Here is a 25,427-nt window from a genome sequence, read left to right as displayed (position 1 = left end):
GTGAGATTTTTACCTTAAGGAGGTTCTATTTTGGTGTATTTAAGGTTTTGTTTCAAGATTTAGAGCTCCTGGCCGGGCGCGGTGGCTCAAGCCTGTAATCCCAGCACTTTGGGAGGCCGAGGCGGGTGGATCACGAGGTCAAGAGATCGAGACCATCCTGGTCAACATGGTGAAACCCCGTCTCTAGTAATACAAAAAATTAGCTGGGCATGGTGGCGCGTGCCTGTAATCCCGGCTACTCAGGAGGCTGAGGCAGGAGAATTGCCTGAACCCAGGAGGCGGAGGTTGCGGTGAGCCGAGATCGCGCCATTGCACTCCAGCCTGGGTAACAAGAGCGAAACTCCGTCTCCAAAAAAAAAAAAAAAGATTTAGAGCTCCTTTTAGCAGTTCTTGCTGGCTTGGTAGTGGTGAATTCTCTCAACATTTGTCTGAAAAAGACTCTATGTTTCTTTTATTTATGAACCTTAATATCACTAGATACAAATTCTTGACTGATAGTTGTTTTGTCTAAGTAGGCTAAAGATAGGGCCCCAATTCCTTCTAAGTTGTAGGGTTTCTGCTGAGAAATCTGCTGTTACTCTATAGGTTTTCCTTTGTAGGTTACCTGATTCTTTTGCCTGACAGCTGTTAAGACTCTTTCTTTCATCTTGATTTTAGATAACCTGATAACTGTGTGCCTAGGTGATGGTCTTTTTGCAATGAATTTCCTAGTGTTCTTTGTGCTTGTTTTATTTGTGTGTCTAGATCTCTAGCAAGGTCAGGAAAGTTTTCCTCAATGTGAGAGATGGGAAAGTTCTTCAAAGTTTATACCCTAGACTACATTATAAGGAGTTACAATCTCTTGCTGTATGGCCATTGTCCGCTGTTAGCATAAACCTATACCCATATATATATTCTCTGAATGAGCCACATCTTAAATCAGCTACCTTGACTTGCTCCGGCATGTCTGAACCAAACTGGGCAAACTCCAAACTCTGGTGCATGCTATTCCGTATTTGGAAACCCTCCTAACCTTTTCCTGACTAGCTTCCTCTTTTTCCTGGTCTTCTTTTTTGTCTTCTTTCCCCTTATCTATTCAGGAAATTTCCAAGTTTTTAGCCAATCAGGTCAAGCATAAAATATGAGGTCCCATTCCAGACAGTGGAAACTGGACACGGCAGTAGGGTGATTGTGTCAGGTTATGAAAGTTACTAATGTCCCCGTCTCCTTGTTCAGGTTTGCTCTCATGGCAAGACTGTTGGCAAGTGGCACCCTTTCTGCAGGAAGTAAACTAGTCTTGCTGAGTGATCCATTGTCTCTGTGTGGATTTTTTCCAGCGTTATAAACCTGTTTCCAACACTCAGTTATTCCTTCAAATATGTTTTCCAAACTTTTAGATTATCTTCTTCCTTGGGAATACCTAGGTTAGGTCATTTAACATAATCCCAAACTTCTTGTGGTCTTTGTTCTTTTTTTTTTTTTGGCTTGATTTTTTTTCTTTGTCTTTGTCAAATTGGATTAATTCAAAAGCTTTGTCTTCAAGCTCTGAAGTTCTTTCTTCTACTTGTTTGATTTTGTTGCTGAGACTTTCCAGTGTATTTTGCATTTCTCTGAGTGTATCTTTTATTTCTAGAAATTGTGATTGTTTTTTATTTATGTCAGCTATTTCTATGGAGATTTTTCTGTTCATATTCTATAACACTTTTTTTTTTTTAATTTTAGGTTGGTATTCACCTTTCTTTGATGCCTTCTTGAGTAGCTTAATAATCAACCTTTTGAATTCTTTTTCTGGAAATTTAGAGACGTCTTCTTAGTTTGGATCCATTTCTGGTGAGCTAGTGTGATCTTTTGGAGGTATTAAGGAACTTTGTTTTGTCATATTACCAGAATTGTTTTTCTGGTTATTTGGGTAGATTATGTCAGGGGGAAGATCTGGGGCTCAAGGGCTGTTATTCAGGTTAGTTTGTCCCACTGGGTGCACCCATGATGTGGTGCTGTCCCCCTTTCCCTAGGGATGTGGCTTCCTGAGAGCTGAGCTGTAGTGATTATTTCTCTTCTGGGTCTAGCCATTCAGCAGGCCTGCCAGGCTCAAGGCTGGTACTGGGAAGTGTCTGAAAAGAGTCCTGTGATGTGATCTATCTTCAGGTGTCTCAGCCATGGATACCATCACCTGCTCTGGTGGAGATAGCAGGGGAGTGAAGTGGATTCTGTGAGGGTCTTTGGTTGTAGTTTCATTTAGTATACTGTTTTTGTGTTGGTTGGCTTCCAGCCAGGAGGTGGCACTTTCAAGAAAGAATCAACTGTGATAGTATAAAGAGGATACAAGCTTGCCCTAGGGTTGCCAATAGAGGTATTTCGGTTTCTCAGGTGGTGGGTGGGGTCATAGAGCTCCCAGGAGATTATATCCTTTGTCTTAGATTACCAGGGTGGGTAGAGAAAGACCGTCAGGTTGGGGCTGGGTTAGGCGTGTCTGAGCTGAGACTCCCCTTGGGTGGGGCTTGCTGTGGCTGCTGTAGAAGATGGGGGTGTGGTTCTTAGGCCAGTGAAGTTATATTCTCCAGGGGATTATGGCTGTCTCTACTGTGTCATACAGGTCATCAGAAAAGTGGAGGAAAATCAGCAGTAACAGGCCTCACTCAGCTTCCACAAAGCCGGAAAGGCCAGTCCCACTCCCAAGGTGCCCCTTCCAGCAGTATAAAGCTTCCAGGAAGCTGTAGAGCAGGTATGAGAAGTTGCTCCAGGCTACAGGCCTCTCCCCTGAGAAAGTAAGCAGGGCTTTAAGAATTCACACTTAACCTACCTACCAAGGTTTCTTTGCTGCTTTCTGCACTGCCTGTTCACCTCCTCCCCGGATTCTGTCCAGGAAACTTTGCGTTTGTTTAAAATTGTTACACAGTTCAGCTGGAAATTTCCTTATTCTTGTAGTCTTTTCCCAGTTCCACTGGCAGCCCTCCCCAAGGACCTCTGTGAGACAGTCAGGAATGGCTTCCCTGATGACCAAGAGTGCCCACAGGGCCTTCCGCTTCTTCCTTTATCCTTATATTTCTCACAGCTCTCTAAATTAATCTCAGCTCCAGGTGAGGTCACATCCTTCTCTCGTCAACTGGTCCTTCAGTTTCCCAGTGAAGATGTGTGTTCTGGGGTGAACATTCCCTCTCACACATTGAGCACTCACAGTTTTCCAGCTGTCTCAGGGGACCAGCAGCAGTAAACCTCTTCCTTTGAAAGGTCTGTGGTTTCTCTAGGTTTCCCTGGTATGTTCCTGTGGTAGTTCTTGGAGCAAAAATTCACGATGTGAGTCTCCACACACTGCTGCGTCTCTCTGAGTGGGAGCTGCAAGTTAATCCTGTTCACTATCTACCATTATTTTCCCATTTTGAGTCAGTTTTCGTGTATTGTGTTACATAAAAGTCCAACTTCATTCTTTTGCATGTGGATATCCAGTTTTCCCAGTACCACTTGTTAAAAAAAGAAAAACCACTGTCCTTTTCCCATTGAATGGTCTTGGCTCGCTTCCCAAAACTCCTATGACCATAAAGTGAGATGCTTGTTTTTTCCTGTGAATTCATTATTTCATTGATCTTTATATCTGTTTTCATGCTAGTACCACACTGTTTGGACAAATGTAGCTTTGTAGTAAGTTTTGAAATCAGTAAGTATGAGTTCTCTAGTTTTGTTCCTCTTTCAAAATTGTTTCGGCTATTCAGGGTTCTTTAATTCTGTATGAATTTTAGAATGGATTTTTCTATTTCTGCAGAAAACGTTGGGATTTCAGTAGGAACTGCATTGAATCTATAGATCACTTTGGGTAGTATTGACATCTTAACAATATTAAGTTTTCCAATCGATGAACATGTAGTGTCTTTCCATTTATTTATCTGTTCTTTAATTTCTTTCAGCAGCGTTTTGTAGTTTTTGTTGTACAGATTTTTCACTGTCTTGGTTAATTCCTGAGGTTTCTTTTTTATGCTATTATAAATGGAATTATTACTTTAAAAAATTGTTCTCGTTAGTGTATAAAAGTGTAACTCATTTTTATGTGTTGACTTTGTATCCTGCTTTTTTTGCTGAATTGATTTATTAGTTCTAACAGGATTTTTTTGAATCTTTAGGGTTTCCTGCATATAAGATCATATCATCTGTAAGAAGATAGTTTTACTTTTTCTTTCCAATTTGGATGTCTTTTGTTTCATTTTCTATCCTAATTGCTCTAACTTCCAGTACTATGTTGAATAGAAGTGGTGAAATCAGACATTCTTGCCTTGTTCTGGATTTAGAAGAAAAGCTTTTAGTCCTTTACCATTTGATCTTAGAGGAAAAGCTTTTAGTCCTTTACTATTGTGTGTGATATTCACTGTGGGTTTCTCATATATGGCTTTTATTATGTTGAAGTAATTTCCTAGTTTGTGGAGTGTTTTTATCATGATAGGATATTGAATTTTGTCAGATGCTCTTTCTGCATCAGTTGAGATGACCATGTAGCATTTTTTTTTCCTTCTTAATTCTGTTAATGGGGTGTATTGCCTTGATTGATTTCCATATGTAAAACCATTCCAGGATAAATCCCACTTGGTCATGTTGTATAATCTTATAATATGCTGCTGAATTCAGTTTGCTAGTATTTTGTTGAGAACTTTTACATTACTGTTAATAATGGATATTGGTTTGAATTTTTTTTTCTCTCTCTCTTCAGGTTGCTCTCATTTCTTTTTCTAAAAAAATTTTTAATTGACAAAATCATTGTACATATTTATGGAGTACATAGCGATGTTGAAGTACATATATCAGGATAATTAGCATATATCCATCATCTCAAAGACTTACCACTTCTTTGTGTTAGGAACATTCAGTGTCCTCCCAGCTGTTTGAAACTATATATTGTTGTTAATTATAGTCATCCTACAGTACTATAAAATACAATAATTCATTGCTGCAACTATTATCATTAGCTGTAATTTTGTGTCCTTTAACAGAGCTCTCCCTATGCCCCCCTTTCCCTTCCCAGTTTCTAGTATCCTCTGTTGGTTTGTAGTTTCTTTGTCTGGCTTTGGTATCAGGGTAACGCTGGCCTCACAGAATGAATCAGGAAGTGTTCCCTCCTCTTCTGTTTTTTTTTTAGAAAGGTTTTAGAAGGCTTGGTTTCAGTTCTTTTTCAGATGTTGGGTAGAATTCACCTGTGAAGCCATCATGTCCAGGGCTTTTCTTTCTTGGGAGATTTTTTATTATTGATTCAGTCTTCTTAGTAGTATAGGATTTTCAGATTTTCACAAATTTTCAGATTTGTGATTCTGTTTCAGTAAGTTTCGTGTTTCTAACAGTTTTTTCTCGTCTAGAGCATGCAGTTGTTGGCATTCAGTTGTTCATGTTATCCTCTTATAATCCTTTATATTTCTGTAAAACTGGTAGCAGTGCCCTACTTTGATTTCTGATTTCAGTAATTTGAGTCTTTCTCTTTTTCTTAGTCAGTGTAGCTAGAGATTTATCAGTATTGTTTCTTTTTGAAGAACCAACTTTTAGTTTCATTGATTTTTCCATGTTGCTTTCCTATTTTCTATTTTGTTTCTCTCTGTTCTTTTCTTCATTATTTTATTTCTTCTGCTACCTTTAGGTTTAGTTTGTTCTTTTTCTAGTTTTGAAGTTGTAAAAATAGGTTATTGAATTGAGAACATTCTTTTTGTTTCATGTAAGTGTTAATAACTATAAATTTCTCTCTTAGCACTGCTTTATCTGTGTTTCATAAATTTCCTTATGTTGTGTTTTTCATTTGTCTCTATTTTCTAATTACTGTTGTGATTTATTCTTCACACCATTAGTTGTTTGATTTCCACACATTTGTGAATTTTCATTTTCCTTCTTTTCTTGATTTCTATTGTGCTCAGAGAAGATACTTTGTATGATATCTGTCTTTTAAAATCTATTAAGACTTTATCTGTAGCCTAACATATGGTCTATCCTGGGAAATATCCCATGTGTACTTAAGAACAATATTTATTTGGTTATTTTTAGGCAGAACATTCAGTCTGTGTCTGTTAGACCAAGTTGGTTTATTGTGGTGTTCAGGTTCTCTATTCTCTATAGTTGTGTTCATTATTAAGAGTGGGGAACTGAAGTCTCCAACTATTATTATATAACTATTTCTCCTTATATTTCTTTCACCTTTGCTTCATATATCTCAGTGATCTGTTATTAGGCATGTAAATGTTTGTATAGCTGAGCCTTGAACAACACAGAGGTTGGGGTGCTATTCCCTCACACAGTCAGAAATCTGCATATAACTTTTGACTCTTCCAAAATTTAACTATTAATAGACTACCATTGGAAGTCTTACTGATAACATAAGCAGTTGATTAACACATATTTTATATGTATTGTATACTGTGTTCTTAGGATAAAATAAACTGCAGAAAATAATGTGTTAAGAAAATTATCAAGCAGAGAAAATTTACAGTTCATTACGTGGAAGTAGATCATCGTATACCCCTTCATTCTTGTCCTCTTCACATTGGATTGAGGAAAAGGAAGGACTGGACTTGATGTCTCCTGGGTTGCAGAGGTAAAAGAAGATGCACATATAAATTGACCTACACAGTTCAGACCCATGTTGTTCAAGGGTCAACTATAATTGTTATATATTTTTCTGTTTTGAATCTTTTATTAATATTATAATTTTTTTTTGTCTTTCGTAACCTTTTTTGACTTAAAGTCAATTTTGTCTGATACTGGTATGGCACTTCTGTTTGCTTGGTTCTTGTTTGAATGGAATATCTTTTTTCCATGCCTTCAATTTTACCCTGATTGTGTATTTGGTTCTGATGTGAGTTTTTTGTAGACAGCATGTAGTTAGATGATGTTTATCCATTCTGCCAATGTCTTTTGATTAGAGTTTAACCATTTACATTTAAAATCATAAGGAAGAACTGTCATTTTGCCATTTTTTTTCTATGTGCTTTATGGGTTTTTTTTTTTAACCTTAATTTCGTACATTACTGTCATATTTGTGTGTGTGTGTATTTTATAAGCTATTTTCTTTGGTTACCATGATCATTACACTTAATATTTAAAAATTATAATCGCTGTTTATACCAGCTTCATTTCAGTAACATACAAAAATTATGTTTTTTTACAATTCCATCGCCACTTCCTGTTGATGTTGCATAATTACATCTTTGTACATCGTGTGTCAAAAAATATAAACTAATTTTTAATGTGTTAGTCTCTTATGTAGAAAACAAAATGTGGAGTTACAAACTAAAGTTGCAATAATACTAGCTTTTATAATTGCCTGTATATTTACTGTCACTGCAATTTTTATTTTTTTATATAGCTTCAAGTTATTATCTAGTATTCATTTGTTTCATCCTGCAGAATTCTGCTCTACAGAGCAGGTCTATTGGTAATGAACTCTCTCAGCTTTTTACTTGAGAATGTTTTATTTGAGAATGACTCAGCTTTTTTTTTAAAGGACAGTTTTTCTATATATAGGATTCATAGTTGACAATTTTTTTGTTTTAATATCTTAAATATATTAGCTTACTGCCTTCTGTCCTCTAAGGTGTCTGATGAAAAATCTGATAATTTTATTGAGGACTGCTTATGTGTAATGAATTACTTCTTTCTTTCAGCTTTCAGGATTTTCTCTTTGCCTTTTAGTGGTTTCATTGTAATGTGTTTTGCTATCAGTCTCTTTGATGTCATTCTGCTTGGAGTCTTTTTCAGCTTCTTAGATGTTTATATTCATGTCTTTTATTAAATTGGGATTTTTCAGCCATTGTTTCTTCAAACATTTTTTTCTCTCTCCATTAATTGAGACTATGACAATGTGTGTGTACGCCTACTTGATGGTTTCACAAGTCCCTTAGGACCACATTTCTTTAGTCTTTTTTCTTTCTTTTCCTAAGACTCAGTAATTTCAGTTGCTCTCTCTCCAAGTTCATTGATTCTTTATTCTCCGTGTCCAAATCTGCCTTTCAGTCTCTCTAGTGGATTTTTAATTTCATTCATTGTACTTTTCAGCTTCAGAATTTTTGTGTGTATCTTTTTAGGTTTTCATCCTCTTACTCTCTTGCCTTCTGTTTAAAGAGATGAGGTCTTGCTCTATTTCCAGGCTGGACTCAAACTCCTGGGCTCAAGCAATCCTTCCATCTCAGCTTCCTGAGTATCTGGGACTGTAGTTGTGCACCACTGTGCCTGGCTCAGATTTTCCATGTCTTTATTCATATTTCCATTTTGTTCATACATCATTTTCTAAACTTGGTCCACATTTTCCTTTAGTTCTTTGAGCATTTTTCAGAAAGTTGTTTTGTGGTCTTTGTTTAATAGATCTACCATCAGGTTTTTCTCAGGGACAATTTATTTATTTATTTTCTTTCGGTGGGCCATATTTTTCTGTTTCTTTGTATACCTTGTGATTTTTTTTGTTGAAAACTAGATGCTTGAATTTAATGTGGTAACTCTGGAAATCAGGTAGTATCGCTTCCCCAGGGTTTGCTATCTTTTATTTTTTTAATTGTTGCAGTCTGTCTCTTTGCTAAAGATCAGTCTGAGATGTAAAATTAGGGTATTTTCAGGTCTTTTCTGTGTCTGTGCCCTAAGCTAAATATGTGTACAATAGTCCCTCCTTATCCTTGGTTTCACTTACTTAAGTTTCAGTTATGGTCAACAGTGGTCCAAAAATATTAAATGGAAAACTTCAGAATAAACTTAAGGAATAAACAATTAATAAGTTTATTTCTGTTCTGAGTAGCATGATGAAATCTTGTTCCAACCTGCTCAGGAATTACCCCTTTGTCCATCATATGCACACTGTATACAATGCTCACCTGATAGTCACTTAATAGCTGTCTTGATTATTGGGTTGACTGTCATGGTATTGCAGTGTTTGTGTTCAGTTAACCTTTATTTTACGTAATGACCCTAATGACCCCAGGGCACAAGAATAGTGATGCTGACATAGTGCTGTAATTGTTTTTTTATTATTTGTTAATATCTTATTGTGCCTAATTTACACATCAAACTTTCTCATAGGTGTGTATATTTAGGAAAAAACACAATATGTGTAAGTTCAGTACTATCTGTGGATAAAGGGGCACTATATAGTGAATTTCTATTTTTCCTTATATATGCAGTTGCTTTTGAATGCCTCAGTCTTTAATGTCTGGCTCCCAAAAAAAGAAAAGGAGAAAAATGAAGAGTGTTGGGGAAAGCACCAGCCTTTAAGTCCCCCATAAGTTGCCTCAGCTAGAAGGAGAGGGGCTTGCCTGCATCTATATCTTCGTGATCAGAAGTAGCAGTTAATAGTTAGAACACCCATTCCTGATATTTGGAGGATGGGGTCCTTATTGCCCACCCCAACTCCCACAACTACATATGAGCTACTCCAGGAACACATGCACAGTTGCCTTTCTGAGGGACTGAGGGTGGGGTGGGTAGCTATTGCTGAGTAAATAACTGAAATCAGCCACAATTTACCTTACTGTCCAGGACTTTTTCTTGAAACTTGAAGCTTTCAGTATACTTTGAGAGTTTCAAAATAATTGTATCAGATAGATTTCTACCAGCATAAGTGTTCTTTGGGTATACAGACTGATTATTGGTGCTTTCTACTCTACTATCTTCCAGAAATCCTCTAACTTAATCATGGATTCTTCTTATCTCACAACATATTTTGTCTTTCCGTTTACTCAGTTTTATTTTAGATTTTTCATGGAATTATAGTTTTTTTTATGTAGAGTCTATACCTTTCTAGTTTTGTTATTCTTTGTTACTTATAGCTTTTTTGTTTGTTATTGCAACATGGTCTTCCATTATAAATTGCTTATTATCTGTATATAAAAAGTGATTGACTTCACATATTTTGTAAATGGCAGCCTTAAGTGAATTTACTGTTTTGTTTTTGGACAGCATTTTAGTTTTCTTTCCAAAGACGACCATTGTATCTGTAGTTAATGATGATTTTACCACCTCTTCTGAAATATTTGTACCATTATCTTCTTGTGCAGTTGGATTGGATAGTGCTTCAAATATTAAATACAGTGTTAATAACCTGCACCCTTGTCTTAAATGGACACTTTCTGCTTATAAGTATAGAAATAGGAGCATGATGCAGAAAAAACAAAAAAGACAAGCTTTTCAAGAATAATCTACTTCCAGGTATGTCTCATACATAGCCTTTTGAATCTTGTTAATGAATAAAGGTCAGTCTACTCCTGGGAAAGGCAGATAGGATATTCGTTGAGAAGTTTTCAATGTGATAAAGCAGTATAACTTTCTCCCAACCTTGGGCATTGTAAAACCTATTGAGGATGCAAAAAATATTTGTAAACTCTTGGAAAAGTAACAAAAAGCTGTTCTGACTTTTTATTTTCTGAACCTAAAATTGTGGGAATATTTTAAAAAATTGAATTCCAACTTGAGACTTATGCAACTTGATTTTAACTTGATTGTGAAGCATCTGTATAGCTCATGTTATATGTCCAGTTTATGCTTTGTATTATAAAGTGTACTTTAAAGCTTCAAATGATGAAACCAGACTTGATTTCATAGTAAGCAAATTCTTCTTCTTTTTTTTTTTTAAGAGACATGGTCTTGCTACATCACCCAGGCTGGAGTGTAGTGGTCATTCACAAGTGATTCTCCTGCCTCAGCCTCCCAAGTAGCTGAGACTACAGGTACATGCCGCTTGCACCTGGCCGTGGGTAAAATCTTAATGACTATGTGGGCATATGCTTTATTCACTGTTAAATTATTTCATTTTTATTCCTTTTTGTTTAATAAGATAGAAACTTCTTTAAAAGCTTTGAGAAAACTGTCAAAAATTTCAGAGGTGCAGGCATGATTTTGAAATACAACAGAAGCAATTTTTGTTGTTGTTTTTACTTATTTATTTAAAGAAGAAGAATTTCACTCTGTTGCCCAGGCTGGAGTGCAGTGGTACGGTCATAGTTCATTGCAGCCTTGTACTGAGCTCAAGTGATCCTCCCACCTTGGCCTCCCAAAATTTTAGAATTACAGGCATGAGCCACCATGCCTGGCCCAGAAGCAATTTTGTTTCATAAATCAGGCAGCATAGGTATTGATTTAGAAAAATCATTTCAACTGTACCTCCCCCCTCCACCCTTCAGAAAACTAGATGGCTTTTGCAAGCTGAGCAGTATGTTAGGTACTGGCGAGAGAAAGATAAATGAGCCATACCTGCCATTCAGGAGGAGCTTTACTGAGGAATATATAATAAAGGTATAAATAAAGGAATAAGAAAACACTTGATGGGATAGTATTATAGTTTGGCCATGGGAGTTAGGGAAGGGGAGCAGTGGAAAGTGCTAAAACTAAGATAACCTTTAAAAGTTAGTTATGTGTCTGTGGAGTAGACAAAATCAGGTCAGGGACTGCAGTCAGAAAGACTAGAATAGTCAAAGTAATCTATATAGAAGGCCATGGAAGACTTGGAGAAAGGCCCAGTGTAGGCCTAGAAATAGGGAATGTCAGAAATAAAATGGCAGGAAGGTAAACTACAGCTAGACCCTGTATACCAAATTAAGTAGTTGGATTTAATTTTGTGGCATTGGAAAGTATTATATCTTTAAAACAAGACTGTTAGGTGAAGTCTCTATGGGGTTGTTGGCAGAGAGTAGTAAAAGTTACTGGTCCAAGGAAAAATGATCATATAATGGAGAAAAAAAGTGTCATCACAGAGTGGTTAAAATAGAGCAGTGTAGAGATATTAGATTTGGGGGTGAGGAATGAATAAGGTGAGCTGCTTTGCCTTCTCATTACAAGCTCTAGTTATTGTGTATTACACTAGTGTCTCATAAAAAGAATCATAGCAACTCTGAGAGGTAAGATATTCTATTTCGCCTTGTGAGAGTTTACAATCAGTACAGTAGAAGATATGCTAGTAACTATATCTTTGGCTCCTAGTATAATTTTTAACACTTGGAAAGGTCTTCAATTGGTAGCACCTTCTAAAGATTACATAAAACCTTGTAATTGGGTTTAAAATCAAGTTGATATAAATCTCAAACCGTGTTTCTATTTTTAAAAAATGTTCCCACCAATTTCAGGTTCAGATATCAAAAGGTAAGAATGCTTTTGTGTTTCTATTCTATGAGCCCACAATATTTCCTACATTCTCAATGTTTTCTATAATACACAAAGTTAGTGTTATACTACTTGATTATATCAAAATAGAGGGAGGAAGGAAAAGAATACCAGATTTCCTCTTGTGGATACTCCTTAGTAGCTAACATTCAGACTGGAATTTCCAAACCTAGTTATACTTAAAGAGAATTGAACCTGAATCAAGTGGAAAGAGCACTGAACTAAGGAGAAGCTTTGCTTCCCTGCTTTAAACATTGTCTTTCATTGTACAGAGAATGGAGATTGAATATACCATGTTCCCATTTGAGTTCTAGTCATCCAGAAATGAGAGAACTCTCAAGCCTCCATCCTGTTTATTTCGTAATCCAGCAGGCTACCAGCCACCATTCAATATTTTTGGAGGAAGAAAATTTTTGTCAAAAATAATGCAGCAATTCTCAAAGTATGGTCTGGGGAAACTGAGGTCTCTCAGACCTTTTCAGGAGGTCCATAAAGTCACAACTATACTAATATCAAGATGTTATTTGCACTTCTCTTACATTCTGTCACAAGTGTACAGTCAGGTTTCCTAGAAGTTACATGATATACGACATTGCAACAAATTAAATGCAGAAGGAGATGTGGAATTCCAGATCCAGCTGTTTTCTGTTAAGCCAGTTACTAAGATTTGTAGAAATTTAAAGCAGTGCCACTTTCTCATTTTAAAAGGGAACATAGTAATGTTTCATAAAATACATTATTTGTGTTAACAAATAGTGAGTTTAACATTACTGTTTTGAATAAATAGTTTACGCAGAGGCTTCTGGGGAATGAAAATACTCTATGATACTGTAACAACAGATACACATCATTGTACGTTTGTCCAAACCCAGAGAACGTACAACACTAAAAGTGAACCCTCATATAAACTGTAGACTTTGGGTAGTAATGGTGTGTCAGTGTAGGTTTATCTGTTGTAACAAATGTATCCTCTGGTGAGGAATGCTGATAGAGAAAGCTAGGCATATGTTGGGGCAGAGAGTATTAGGAAATCTCTGTTCTCCTTCCTCTCAATTTTGTTGTGAATCTAAAACTACTCTTAAAAAAATAAAGCCTTAAATAATTAATTTCTAATAAAAATATAATCAATAGATAAAACCTACATAATAAAAACTATTTGGAGGGCCATACTAATTAAGAGTTTAAAGGGATTCTAAGATTAATTTTTGAGAGCTGCTTAAGAAATATATATTCATTAAACTCAATTTAGAAAAATAATCTTAGTTGCCCCTCATCCTATTGAAACTAGAAGCATTTTAAATATTTTGGTTTGTTTTCTTCTAGTCTTTTTTTAAGATCAGTTTTTTAAAGCACATAATTGGAATAACATTGTATATAAAATTTTGTATAGAATTGGATATAAAATCATATGTAAAATATTTGTGTTCACTTATGTTCTAATATGTTTTCATAATAAAAGGTGATCTTCAAAAATTTAAATTGTATAATCTTAGTTTATATAATTTAGTTTGGGTATAACTTAGTTTATATAATTTTACCTTGTATTGATTCTGATTTGGGGTTATAAATCTTTCATTTAGCACATACTTGGAAGCTTATTATGTACAGGTACTGTTCATGAATGCTTTTTATTTTTTATTAAGATTGTCTTAGATTAAGAGTGGAGTGGCTGAGTAAAAAGAGGGGAGTATGCTAAAGAGAATCTTAACTTTTCTTTTGAGTTTTTTTTAATGGTAGCAGACCATATAGCAAGCAATTAAAATTAATAGGGATTTATACAACTCTGTTATCCAGCATAGGGTTGTGGAAAGATGATATGGTAAATTAATTTAAAGCATTTAGAAGAATATCCTTTCCAATGAGTAATTACTCAGTGTTACCTATTTTTATTTGCTATGTTATATTTTAGATTTGACTGTTCTTTTTAATTTGTAATTCAAATATACAGGTGACCAATTCTGAATCTTCTCCCAGTCCCAGACCTGTATCTCCAACAGCTTGTTCAACATTTCTACATCAGTGTCCTACTGGTGCTTTAAAATACGACATATGCTGACTATTGATCTAAACAAAAACTGTCATGTCTTTAGAGCATTTGTATTCTTCCTTCACACTTGTTCAATAGTTTGGGTATAAAATTTTAGGTTGAAAATTACTTTTCCTCAGAATTTCAAAGGAGTTTCTCCACTGCTTTTTAGCTTTCAATGTTGTGCAAAAGTCCAGAACCACTTATTTTCTGGTTTCTTGTATGTGACCTTTTGTTCCTCTCTGAAAGTTTGCAGGATGGCTTTTTTGACCCACGCATTCTGAGATTTCATGATAATATGTCTTTATGAGTCTGTTTTTATTTGCCATGCTGAGTATCATTGGATCCTTTCAGTGTGAAAATATCTTTGAAATATTAAGCTAATGATTTCCTCTTCTCTTATCTGGACCTCTAAACTGATCTTTAGTTATCATAACTTTTTTCTTGTTTTCCATCATCTTGTCTTTCTTGTCTTTTAACTTTGCTTACTTTTGGGGAGATTTCTTTATCTGATTTACATCTGTTCTATTTGAAGCTTTCAATTTTTCTCATATTTAATTTTTAGGAGTCTTGTCTTCTGATTTTTAAAAACTGGTATCTTGTTCTTCATGAATGCAATGGCATGGCATCTTTTCTCTCTCAGGATATTAATGGTGGTATTTTGTTTGTTATTAAGTTTTCATCTCGTTGCATAATCTCTACCAAGTTGATTTAAATGTGACTTTGTCTTTTTCTTTCTTATCGGAGCATTCCTTAAAATGTCTGGTGATTCTTAACTGGTGTTGATAATTCAGAGTAGCTAATAAAAAACTAATTGAAATATCTATAAAAGTTGTTGGGACTAATCACCTCTGGGTTTTGTAGTTTGATCCAACTGGAGTGATTTATTGCTCAACCTCTTAGGAGTTGCATAATGCAAATCCAAACAAAGTGGTTTTTAACCTTCTATATTCTAAAATTATTGTAGCAGATGATGCCCAGTGTCCATAGGCCTATGTTTCCTTCCTGTTCTCAGACTCCTAGTGTGTATTCATTCTCAACATCTAGCTCCTAAGGCTTGTTACAAGGCCACCCTCACCATGCCAGAGCCTGTTTCGCCAATGTACACGCTGTGGAAGTGTCTGGAAAATTTGCTTCCTGAGAACAGCTCTTAACCAATGAATAATGGTATGAGTCAAATCTGAGGTGTGACCTACATTAACACCAGAGCTACCCTGAGGGACTGAGCTAAAATTATCCTCTATGGGACCTTCCTTGGTGTCTTACCCTTGCTTAGCTTCTTTCCCTTTCCTGTCCTATTTCCCTACAAGTTTTTCCAGGGAATACTTTCTAATAAATCACTTTCACACAGGCGCATCATCTTGTGCAGTAGAGATCTTTGGCAGTAGAGTGTCCTGCCAAAAGATCCAACTTAAGATAACTACTAATAATTGTGCATCATTCTTTTTAATTATATAATAGTTTGGAGTGAAATTGGACTGAAGTTTTCTATGCTGTTCTTTGGGTTCTGTTTGTCAGATAATGTCATCAAACTTTTATATTAAAGAAGAATTGGTTAATTTCTGTTCCTTGATTTTCTAGAATGATTTATGTAGTCCAAAAATTGTTTTATGTCAGATTGAGAGACTTTGTCCAGGAAAGTCTGAACCTTTTTGAAGTCTGGATCTTTTTGAAGTCTGACTCTTTGACAACATATTTTATTTTTTCTATGGTTATTTGTCTATTAGGTTGTGTATCTTGAGTCAGGTTTGATAATAAGCTTTCTTTTAAATAGAAATGTTTGTTCATTAAGGTTTTTATGTTTAATAGCTATTTGTTATATAAAGTGTTATTTTATTTTTCATTTTATCTGTGAACGTGAATACAATTTGAATTCTGATTTGAACAAACCAACTGTGAAAAGACATTTGTGTGCTAATTGAGACAGTTTGATTACAGAAGACAGTTGGGGAAATTTGATTACAAACTGTGGGTTAGATGATTCCAAATAATTATTGCTAATTTGTTAGGCATTTAGTAATGGCATTGTAGCTTTTAAGAAAATGTTGGTATTTTCAGAAAGGTATACAGAAGTATGTAGAAAAGAGATGACTTAATGTTTAAGATTTGCATTAAAATACTATAATCCTTTGAAGAAAGAATAAAGTATGCTAAATTTTTTATTATAATTCAGTCTATATGATGGGTATATGAGTTTTATGCATGTGTGAAGATTTTTATAGTTAAGTCTTTTTTTAAAAAATGACAACTGAGTTACTTACGTGATGAAATTAGAACACATACTTCTTAGAAGCACATTCTCTCTTATCTCCCACTTCATTTCAATTGGCAACATATGCCATTTTTGCTTTGCTGTTTTTTTGGTTTTTTTTGCTGAGACAGGGTCTTGCTCTGTTGCCCAGGCTGGATGGAGTGCAGTAGTGCGATCTCGGCTCACTGCAACCTCTGCCTTCCAGGTTCAAGCAGTTCTCCTGCCTCAGTCTCCCCAGTAGCTGGGATTACAGGCACCTGCCACTGTGCCCAGCTAAGTTTTAAAAATCGTTTTAATAGAGATGAGGTTTCTCCATGTTGGCCAGGCTGGTTTGGAACTCATGACCTCAGATGATCTGCCCACCTCAGCCTCCCAAAGTGCTGGGATGACAGGCATGAATCACAGTGCCCAGCCACACACAGATTCTTTAGTTTTATATCAAAAGAGATCACATGTCTTTTGCCAATCCTTTCATTGTATGATTTCTCCATTTGTGATTTGTGTGGGGGTTTTTCTTTTTTCTTTCTTTCTTTTTTTTTTTTTTTGAGACCAGGTGTCACTCTGTCCACCCAGGTTGGAGTGCAGTGGCTTGATCTTGGCTCACTGCAACCTCAACCTCCCAGGCTCCAGCAATCCTTGCAAGTAGCTGGGACCACAGGTGCGCACCTCCACACCTGGCTAATTTTTTTGTATTTTTGGTAGAGATGGGATTTCACCATGTTGCCCGGGCTGGTGTTTCATTTCTTTTCCATTCTATTCTATTCTAGCCTAGCCTAGCGTAGCCTACGCTTTTCTTTTCTTTTCTTTACTTTTCTTCAATTTAGATTCCTTGTTGAGTTATATCTTTAGGTAGTATATCAAGGATATATGGGTACTGAGTTCTTACATATTTGAAAATGTCTTCCTATGATTTTGATTCTTGAATGACAGCTTGCTAATTATCTGAGATTGTGAGCATATGTTTTCCCATTCAAAACTTTCGTTTTTACAGCATTTCTTTTGCCATATGGTGATACAGAGGAGAAAGCTGCCTTTTTCCTTTGTAGTTCTGCTAATGCTTTTCCTTTGCCTTGCTTGTTTGCTTTTTTCCTGGATACTTAAAAAGTTTAAGAGTAAAGGTCAGGATACTTTTAAAGACTGATCTGTGTATATGTTGCGTTTTTCTGGTTCATATATGAGGCCTTTAAATATTCAGATATATGGCCTTCATTTCACTGCATTTTCTTTTATTATAGATGAGCCTTTTTTCCTATTCTATTTTTGGAATGTAAGTGATCTCTCTTTTGGCTATCCATTGCCTGTATTTCATATCTGTCATCTTCTCTGTAATTTCTTTAACCTCTTCAGTTCCTAAATGTGTGCAAAACAGTTCTGTGTGGTTTATGACTTTCTTATTTTATATGGAATAAGTATTCATAACTGTGTCTTTTACCTCTACTTTGTATCCTGTGTTTCATTTTTTTTTCCACTGCAAGATTTTTATGTAGGGTCGCTTCATTTCTATTTATTTTTTAAATAGAATCAATTCTAGCTAGTCTTGCTTAAGAAATGTGTGGATGGAAATCTTTTTACTTCTTTCCACATACAATTGTTTTATGTATCATTTGGATCATTCCCTTTAAATTTTAGCTGGAGTTTTATGCTGCTGGTGGTTGTCTTTCTAGACATTTAGCTTCCTGAGAAAGTTAAATAGGAGATCTGGAACCTGGGGCAACTGCAAGTAGAGATTTGTCTTGATCTTTTCTGTGACTTTTTAAAAGACTCCAGGAGGTCGGGTGTGTTGGGGGGTGGGAAGCTTTACCAGATTGGGGGTATATCATTCAAATTTGTGTGGTATATTTCCCATTTTGTCAAGATGAATAGTGTACGCAGTTAACAAATTGGGTTTGTTTAATGGATTAGAACATATTTTTCTGTGCATAGTTATCTTTGATCTATGTTAGTTTGGCACTGTTTTATAGTCCAACTAGCAATGTATAGTAATTCAGTTTCTCTACATCCTCACCAACATTTGGTGGTGTCACTATTTTTTAAATTTTAACTATCTTTATAGGTATGTAGAGGACTCTTACAGTTTTAGTTTGCATTTTCATAATGATGAATGATGTTGAATATGTTTTCATGCTCTTATTTGTCACCTATAGATCTTTGGTGAAAAGTATTTTGCCCATTTTTTATTGTATTTTTTTCTTATTTTTGGTTTTTTGCTTTTGAGTTTTGAGAGTTCTTTATATACTTTAAAAGGGAATTCTTTTTCAGATATGTGTTGCTGTGGTTTGAATGTCCCCTCCAAAACTCATGTTGAAATTTGTCATTGTAACAGTATTAAGAGGTAGGACTTTTAATAGGTGATTAGGTCATTAACGCTCTGCCCTCATGAATGGATTAATGCCATTATCACAGGAGTAGGGTCTTGATGGGAAGGATGTTTGGCCTCATTTTTCTGTCTGTCTCATGCACACTTCCTTGCCATGTGATACCTTCCACCATGGGATGCCCCTCACCAGGTGCCAGTGCCATGGTCTTGGACTTCCCAGCCTCCAAAACTGTAAGCCAAAGAAACTTCTGTTCTTCATAAATTACTGTGTTTGTGATATTCTATTGTAGCAGCTGAAAATGATCTAAGACATGTACTTTGCAAATATTTTCTTCCAGTCTGTAGTTTGTCCATTCTGTTAATAGGGTCTTTCACGGAGTGAGAGATTTAATTTTCATAAGTTTAATATCAGTTTTTCCAATTTATAAATTGTGCTTTTGTTTCCAAGTCTAAGAGCTCTTTTCCTAGCTCTAAATACCAAATTTTTTTTTCTTAAAAGTTTCATACTTGCATGTTTTAACATTTAAGTTTATGATCATTTTGAGTTAATTTTTGTCTCAGGTGTGAGACTTCTGTCTAGGTTTATTTTTTGTGTAGGAATGTCTACTCTCATTTGTTTAAAAGGCTGTCTTTGTTCCATCACTTGCTTTTGTACCTTTGTCAAAAATCAGTCAAGCAGATGTATGTGGGTCTGTTTCTGCATTTTCTATTCTGCTCCATTGATCCATCCATGTGTCTGTTTATCTACCAGAACTATAAGGTCTTGATTTCTATAGCCATGTGATGTCTTGAACTCAGGTGACTTATTCCTCCCCTTTTTCTCATTTTTCAAAATTGTAGCTATTCTACTTCTTTTGCCTTAACCTACAGATTTTAGAATAATCTTGTCTGTCTCTATAAAAAAATCTTGCTAGAACTTCAGTAGAAATTGCATTAAACATGCATGTCAATTTTGGGAGAATTGACGTCTTTACTAAGTTGAGTTTTTAATTTTGTGAATGCAGTATGAATCCCTGTTTATTCAGATCTTACTTTTCTTCATTAGCATTATTTAGCTTTTATCGTACAAGTCATATGCATGTTTCGTTAGCTTTACACATAAGTAATTCATGTTTTTTTGAGCAATAGCAAATGGTATTGCATTACTTTAGTGTCCTGGTGTTCATTATTAGTATATAGAAATACAATTTATTTTGACATGTGTATCTTATATCCTATGACCTTGTGGAATTTACTCATTATAGGATATTTCTTTTCACAAAATCCTTGATATTTTCTTCACAGTCACATTATCTACAAATCTGCAAATAGGGATGGTTTCATTTTTTCCATTACAATCTGTATGCCTTTTCATTCTCTTTTTAATTTTTTTCTTTTATTATATTAGCTAGAATTTCCAGTGCTGTATTGAATAAGAGTGATGAGAATGGACATCCTTTCCTTGTGCGTGATCTTAATGTGAAACCATTTAGTCTTTTACCATTAAGTGTAGCATTAGCTGTTAGTTTTTGATACATGTTCTTTATCAAGTTAAGGAAATTCCTTCTGTTTTTGTTTTTCTGAGAGTTATTTGTCAAGATTGAGTATTGGATTTTGTCAAGTGTTTTTTCTGCATCTTTTCATTTGTGTGATTTTCCTTTTTAGTTTGTTAATAGGATGAACCATGTGTTGATTTTTGAATATTGAACCAGCCTTACGTACTCAGAATAAACATGCTAATTCATACTTCTAAGTGTATTTTTGTTTCTATATTTCTGAGAAGGGTAGTGGTCTGTAGTGTTTTTTTGTTGTTGTTGTTGTTGTTTTTGTACTGCCTGTTGGATTTTGGTATCAGGGTAATATGAACTTGATAAAATGAATTGGTAATTCTGCTCTCCTACTTTTTGGAAGAGATTATACAAAGTTGATGTTAAAACATTAAAAAATAATTTTTAAAACATCTGTTAGAATTTTCCAATAAAACCACCTGGGCCTGGAGATTTTTTGGTGGGGTGAGGGGAGTTTTAAAATTGCGAGTTTAGTTTCTGTAAATAATTATATGGCTATTCAAATCATCTATTTCATATTCAGTGAATTGTGATGGTTTGTGGTGTTTCAAGGAATTGGTCCATTTCATCTAAGTTGTCAAATTTATACATGTAGAATTGTTTGTAGTATTCCCTTATTATCCTTTGATGTCTGCAGAGTCAGTAGAAATATCCCCTGTATTATTCCTACTATTGGTAGTTTGTGTCTCAGTCTTGCTAGAGGCTTTCCATTTTATTAATCTTACCAAAGAACCAGCTCTTTGTTTCATTCATTTTTTTTTTTTTCAACTTTTATTTTAGGTTCAAGGGTACGTTTACAGGTTTGTTATAGAGGTAAATTGTGTGTCATGGGGGTTTGGTGTATTTAAGCATAGTCCCCACCCTCTTCCCTCCCTCCAGTCTCAGGTAGTCTCTGGTGTCTGTTATTCCCTTCTTTGTGTCCATATGTACTCTGTGTTTAGTTCCCACTTACAAGTGAGAACATTTGGTTTTCTGTTCCTTTGTTAGTTCACTTAGGATAAGTGACTAAAATGTCTTCATTGTTTTTCTATTTTAATTTTTATTAATTTCTGCTCTTTATTATTTTATTCCTTCTTGCTTTGGGTTTATTTTGCTCTTTTCGTTGAGTCTTGAGGTAGGAGCTTAAATAATCAATTTGAGACTTTCTGTCTTTTTTAATGTAAGCAGTTAGTGCTGGAAGTTTTCCTCGTAACACTGCTTTAGCTGTGCCGTTCTATTGTTTCCGATCTCTTTCTTTGCTATTTTTATTTTCCTGTATCATTAACAAGACTAAACTCAATGAAAGCAGGGAAGGGTACTTGCTTTTTGCTGTTCCCCGTACATAGCATACTGCCATATATTTGTAAATACTTTTTGAACTTTAAAACTTATGTCTCAGCTTGGCATCTTACCCCTACTTATAACCAGGAACTGGAAGAAACACAGTTAATATAAATATTCCCTAAAATTAGATGAAAACTATAGAGGGTTTATTGCAAGTAAAATTCTACTTAATAAATTTATTTTTGTTTATTGAAAAGTATACTGAAAACAATATATGGATTAAGTCTGTAGCAATGTGTTTGTCTTTTGTGTTTAAGAATTTATATAAAGAAACATTTGAGTTTTTTAATGGCAAGATTACTGTAAAGAGCAGAGGCATGAACATTTAGTCTGAAACCAGTTCCAGTCTCTCAGCAAACATTAACACCTTCCCAGTCCATTCTTAGGCCCAGTGGACTTTTCAGTATCTTATTTTCACCTCAAGCTTTATAAATAGAGTAAAAGTGGTTTCTTGTTGGACCTACTGGTGGTATAACCTTTTAAGTATTCCATTTAAAAATCCTTTTAGAGAGAAAGGGAAAGGATATGGAAAGTTAATAGACAACTATAGATGGGAGAGTGGTGTAGTGGAAAAACTAATGAACTTTAAATGAAATGAGGGTGAAAATTCCAATTTACATTGTTGGCTGGCTGGTTTGGGTCAGTCTAATTAACCTTTCTCATACTCAGTTTCTTCATCTGTAATATGTAGGGAGTACTGCTATCAAGTGTTCAGGTTGCTGTGAGGATCAGGAAAAACAAATTTCTAACATGGTACCTCACATGTACTGTATTTGTAAATGTAAGGTGTGTCTCTGTAAGATTTATATCACTTTCATAGGAAAATATTTGGAAAAAAGATGTATCAAAAATTATTTTAATATGTTTAGAAGAGGGAATATATTTTGGATATATTTTTGTGTATATAAATGTATACATATGTGTATCCATGCTGATTTCCACATTTCACAGCAAGATATCAGTAGATACTGCCTAAAATTGAGCTATGTAGTTAAATAAGAGGCCTCCAACTGCTTTCTGTTTTTTGTAAACTTTTCAAAATTTTTAGATGGATCCTTTAGAGGATGGGGGTCATATTACAAATGTCTAGGTGACATTCAGATATTTTAGATTCATTTCCTTTCCTTTATTTCCTATAAATTCAAATAAACCTAATATTTTAATCTTTAAAAACGAGACAACTAATTCCCATTCCATAAAACTGCAGTGCTATGGTTTGAATATTTGTCCTCTCGAAAACTCATGTTGAAATTTAATCCCCAGTTTGGCAATAATAGGTAGGACTTTTAAGGAGGTGATTGGTTTATGAGACCTCTACCCTCATGAATGGTTTAATTCATTAATGGGTTAATAGATTAATGGGTTATCATGAGAAGGGAACTGTTGGCTTTATAAAGAAAGGGAAGAGAAACAAACCTAAGCTAACACATTAGCATGTGTATCCCTCATGCCATGTGATACCCTTGAGACTCTTCAGAGAAGAGTCCCCAATAGCAAGAAGGCTCCTACCAGATGTGCCCCCTTTGGCCTTGGACTTCCTAGCCTCCATAACTGTAAGAAATAAATTCCTTCTTTTTATAAATTACCTAGTTTCAGTTGTTCTGTTATAAATATCAAAAAAACTACTAAGACATAATAGCAAAGTGGTTAAGAGTCTGAATTCTTGATGCAGATTGCTAGTGACTCTGGGAAGTTTGCTAATTTCTCTGTCTAATGATAATCACCAAATATTAAAATTGTTGTTTCTGGGTAGTAGGGTTTGTGATGATTTCTTCCTTCTAAATGTATTTCTCTCCTGCTTGGATATTTTTTTAATAGTGAATAACACAAAGCTGTCCCTTTAAAAATAAATTTAAAATATAAATTTTAGTTGTCCCAGCAGTTATTTTGTATCTGAAACCTCAGTTGTGAAGCCTGGAAATCTTTACTTTGAAAATATTCCTCAAGTGATTCTGATTACACATCAGGTTTGGAAGCACTTGGCATAAAGAACTTCCCCCACCCAATTCAAAGAAATATGTATGTAAGCCCTCATAATGTGCAGTGTGGTTAAGCTATGTCTTCTTCCAGTCTAGTCTACCTCAACACTCTTGCGGACATGATGATTTTTGCCAAATATTCTGAGTGAGCTTTGGGGTATATTCTACCCCCATGAGATGGCTATTTTATCCCAGGAGCAGGAAACAAAAATGGGATTTTACAGTTATTTAGTCATAAGGCAGGAGACCTTGAAATTGGAAGGGAATGTGGTAAAAGCAACACAGAGGAGCCAACACATTCTGAGTGTGCTGATACTCTGGGGAGGAAGAAAGAGTAAGAGTATGACAGGCATCAGACAGCATCACAAAACATTTTACAGTTAAAAACAAATTGGGTAACATCAAAAAGTCAGTTTTCCCTCCACTCACCCCAGGATAGATGCCTTGCTTAAAAAGTGCCTCTTCAGCTAAGAAAACTGTCCATAAGTACTTCACTAGCTTTCCACAGTCTCTTTTTTTGTGCTGTAAGAGTAGGTTAGTTCTGAAGCTCAACATCTCCTTGGAAAATGATTGAGTCACATGTTAGTATTCATAGTTGCTGGAGCTGGGTTAGTGCTTCTTTAACTTCAGATATCCACTCTGGTGATAGAAAGAGATTATCTCTGGTCCTGCAGTCCTTCCTCTTCTCAGTCACGGTGCTTTCTGCCTGAGTGGTACTGAATGGCATTGTGACTACTGCTTTCTTCTCCAATGCCAGGAGAGGTAGACTCTGCAGCACTGAAGGTATCATTTGTCTTTGTTCCTTTCTGAGATGGTGAAGTTGCTATATATGGTATTAAAGCAAAATCATAGCTAGGACAAAAAGCAATGGAAAATCAAGATCAGCATGCTGTAAGGCAAATTGTCAGTGAGCAAATCAGAGAATGCAGAGAGTTGCTTACAGTATGGCTCCTAGATGACACCTCAGTTTATTAAATTTCTGCTAATGTTACCTTAAAAGTCTTCCTGCAGGTTCACTGCTTCAATCATATTCTGCTAGTCTTTCTCCACAAGAAATTAAGAGTTGTAACACCCTTCATTTGCTTCTCTTAAATTCATGTTTTTGATTGATGGTACTTTCACATTACATACCTCTATTGTAGATTGTCTTAATCACGTATACTGTTAAAGGAAGGACTTGTATAATCTCAAACAGATATTTGAATAGTCAGCTCTCTTTGGCTGTATGAATGAAATTCCAAACCAAGATTTCTGGTTACAGCAAAGTCTAATGAACTGGGCCTCAGACAATGGAGATATTTAGAATTTCAAAACAATCACTTAAGACAGGAGGGATATGATATTTTTGATTCTGTCTTTTGGATATAAAGATTTCACTAAAAGCTAATCAGAATGAGGGAAAGGGGGCAGTAGGGCAGGAGAATTTGAGACCCCCCTCATCAGGGAAAACAGCAGAAAGACATGGTAAACTTGTTTTTGCTTTTCCTGTGGGAAATTTGATTGAGGGTAGAGAGAAAGATTGTTGAGTGCGGCCTATATACTCATCATCCATGAAGGCTTACCTTTCTGAACTTGAAGGTACAGTTAAGATAGAGCAAAAGGTGTAAACAAGTATATGATAGTTTCAAATGGGTAATTTACATCTCAAGATATTGAGCAACTTTGCTTATACTGTGCTGTTCCTCTACCTCTCCTCTCCTCTCTTGGGGTTGTTTCCTGAACTGGAATTACAGTTCAGGAGAGAGCCTGACATAATACAGCATAAACATGATGTGTTTTCATGGCAGGTCAATTTTACTTGTAGATTTTGAAATAAATATTTTTATATCAAATATGAATGTATTAAGTATGTGCTTAATGGGATAAAGAGGACACATGAAGGGATTTATGTATACACTTTTTACTAAAA

At 35.3% G+C, this 25,427-nt stretch overlaps 1 protein-coding gene across 3 annotated transcripts in view; it reads left to right on the top strand.

Moving 5' to 3' along the window:
- Window positions 1–25,427, top strand: part of C1GALT1 (core 1 synthase, glycoprotein-N-acetylgalactosamine 3-beta-galactosyltransferase 1) — a 57,361-nt gene that overhangs the window by 13,771 nt on the left and 18,163 nt on the right. The window contains exon 1 of one of the 3 annotated variants that reach the window (XM_012450758.2): window positions 10,554–10,646. The exons of the other annotated variants lie outside the window; for them this stretch is intronic. The gene's annotated coding sequence lies outside the window, so the exon portion shown is untranslated. Of the gene's footprint in view, window positions 1–10,553; window positions 10,647–25,427 lie in introns of those variants that run through there. 3 annotated transcript variants of the gene reach the window in all.

The sequence above is a fragment of the Aotus nancymaae genome, unplaced genomic scaffold (assembly GCF_030222135.1).
Source record: "Aotus nancymaae isolate 86718 unplaced genomic scaffold, 86718_ANA_hifiasm-v0.15.2.pri h1tg000025l, whole genome shotgun sequence".
In the NCBI taxonomy this organism is placed as follows: domain Eukaryota; kingdom Metazoa; phylum Chordata; class Mammalia; order Primates; family Aotidae; genus Aotus; species Aotus nancymaae.
This window is presented reverse-complemented; position numbering and strand designations above follow the sequence as displayed.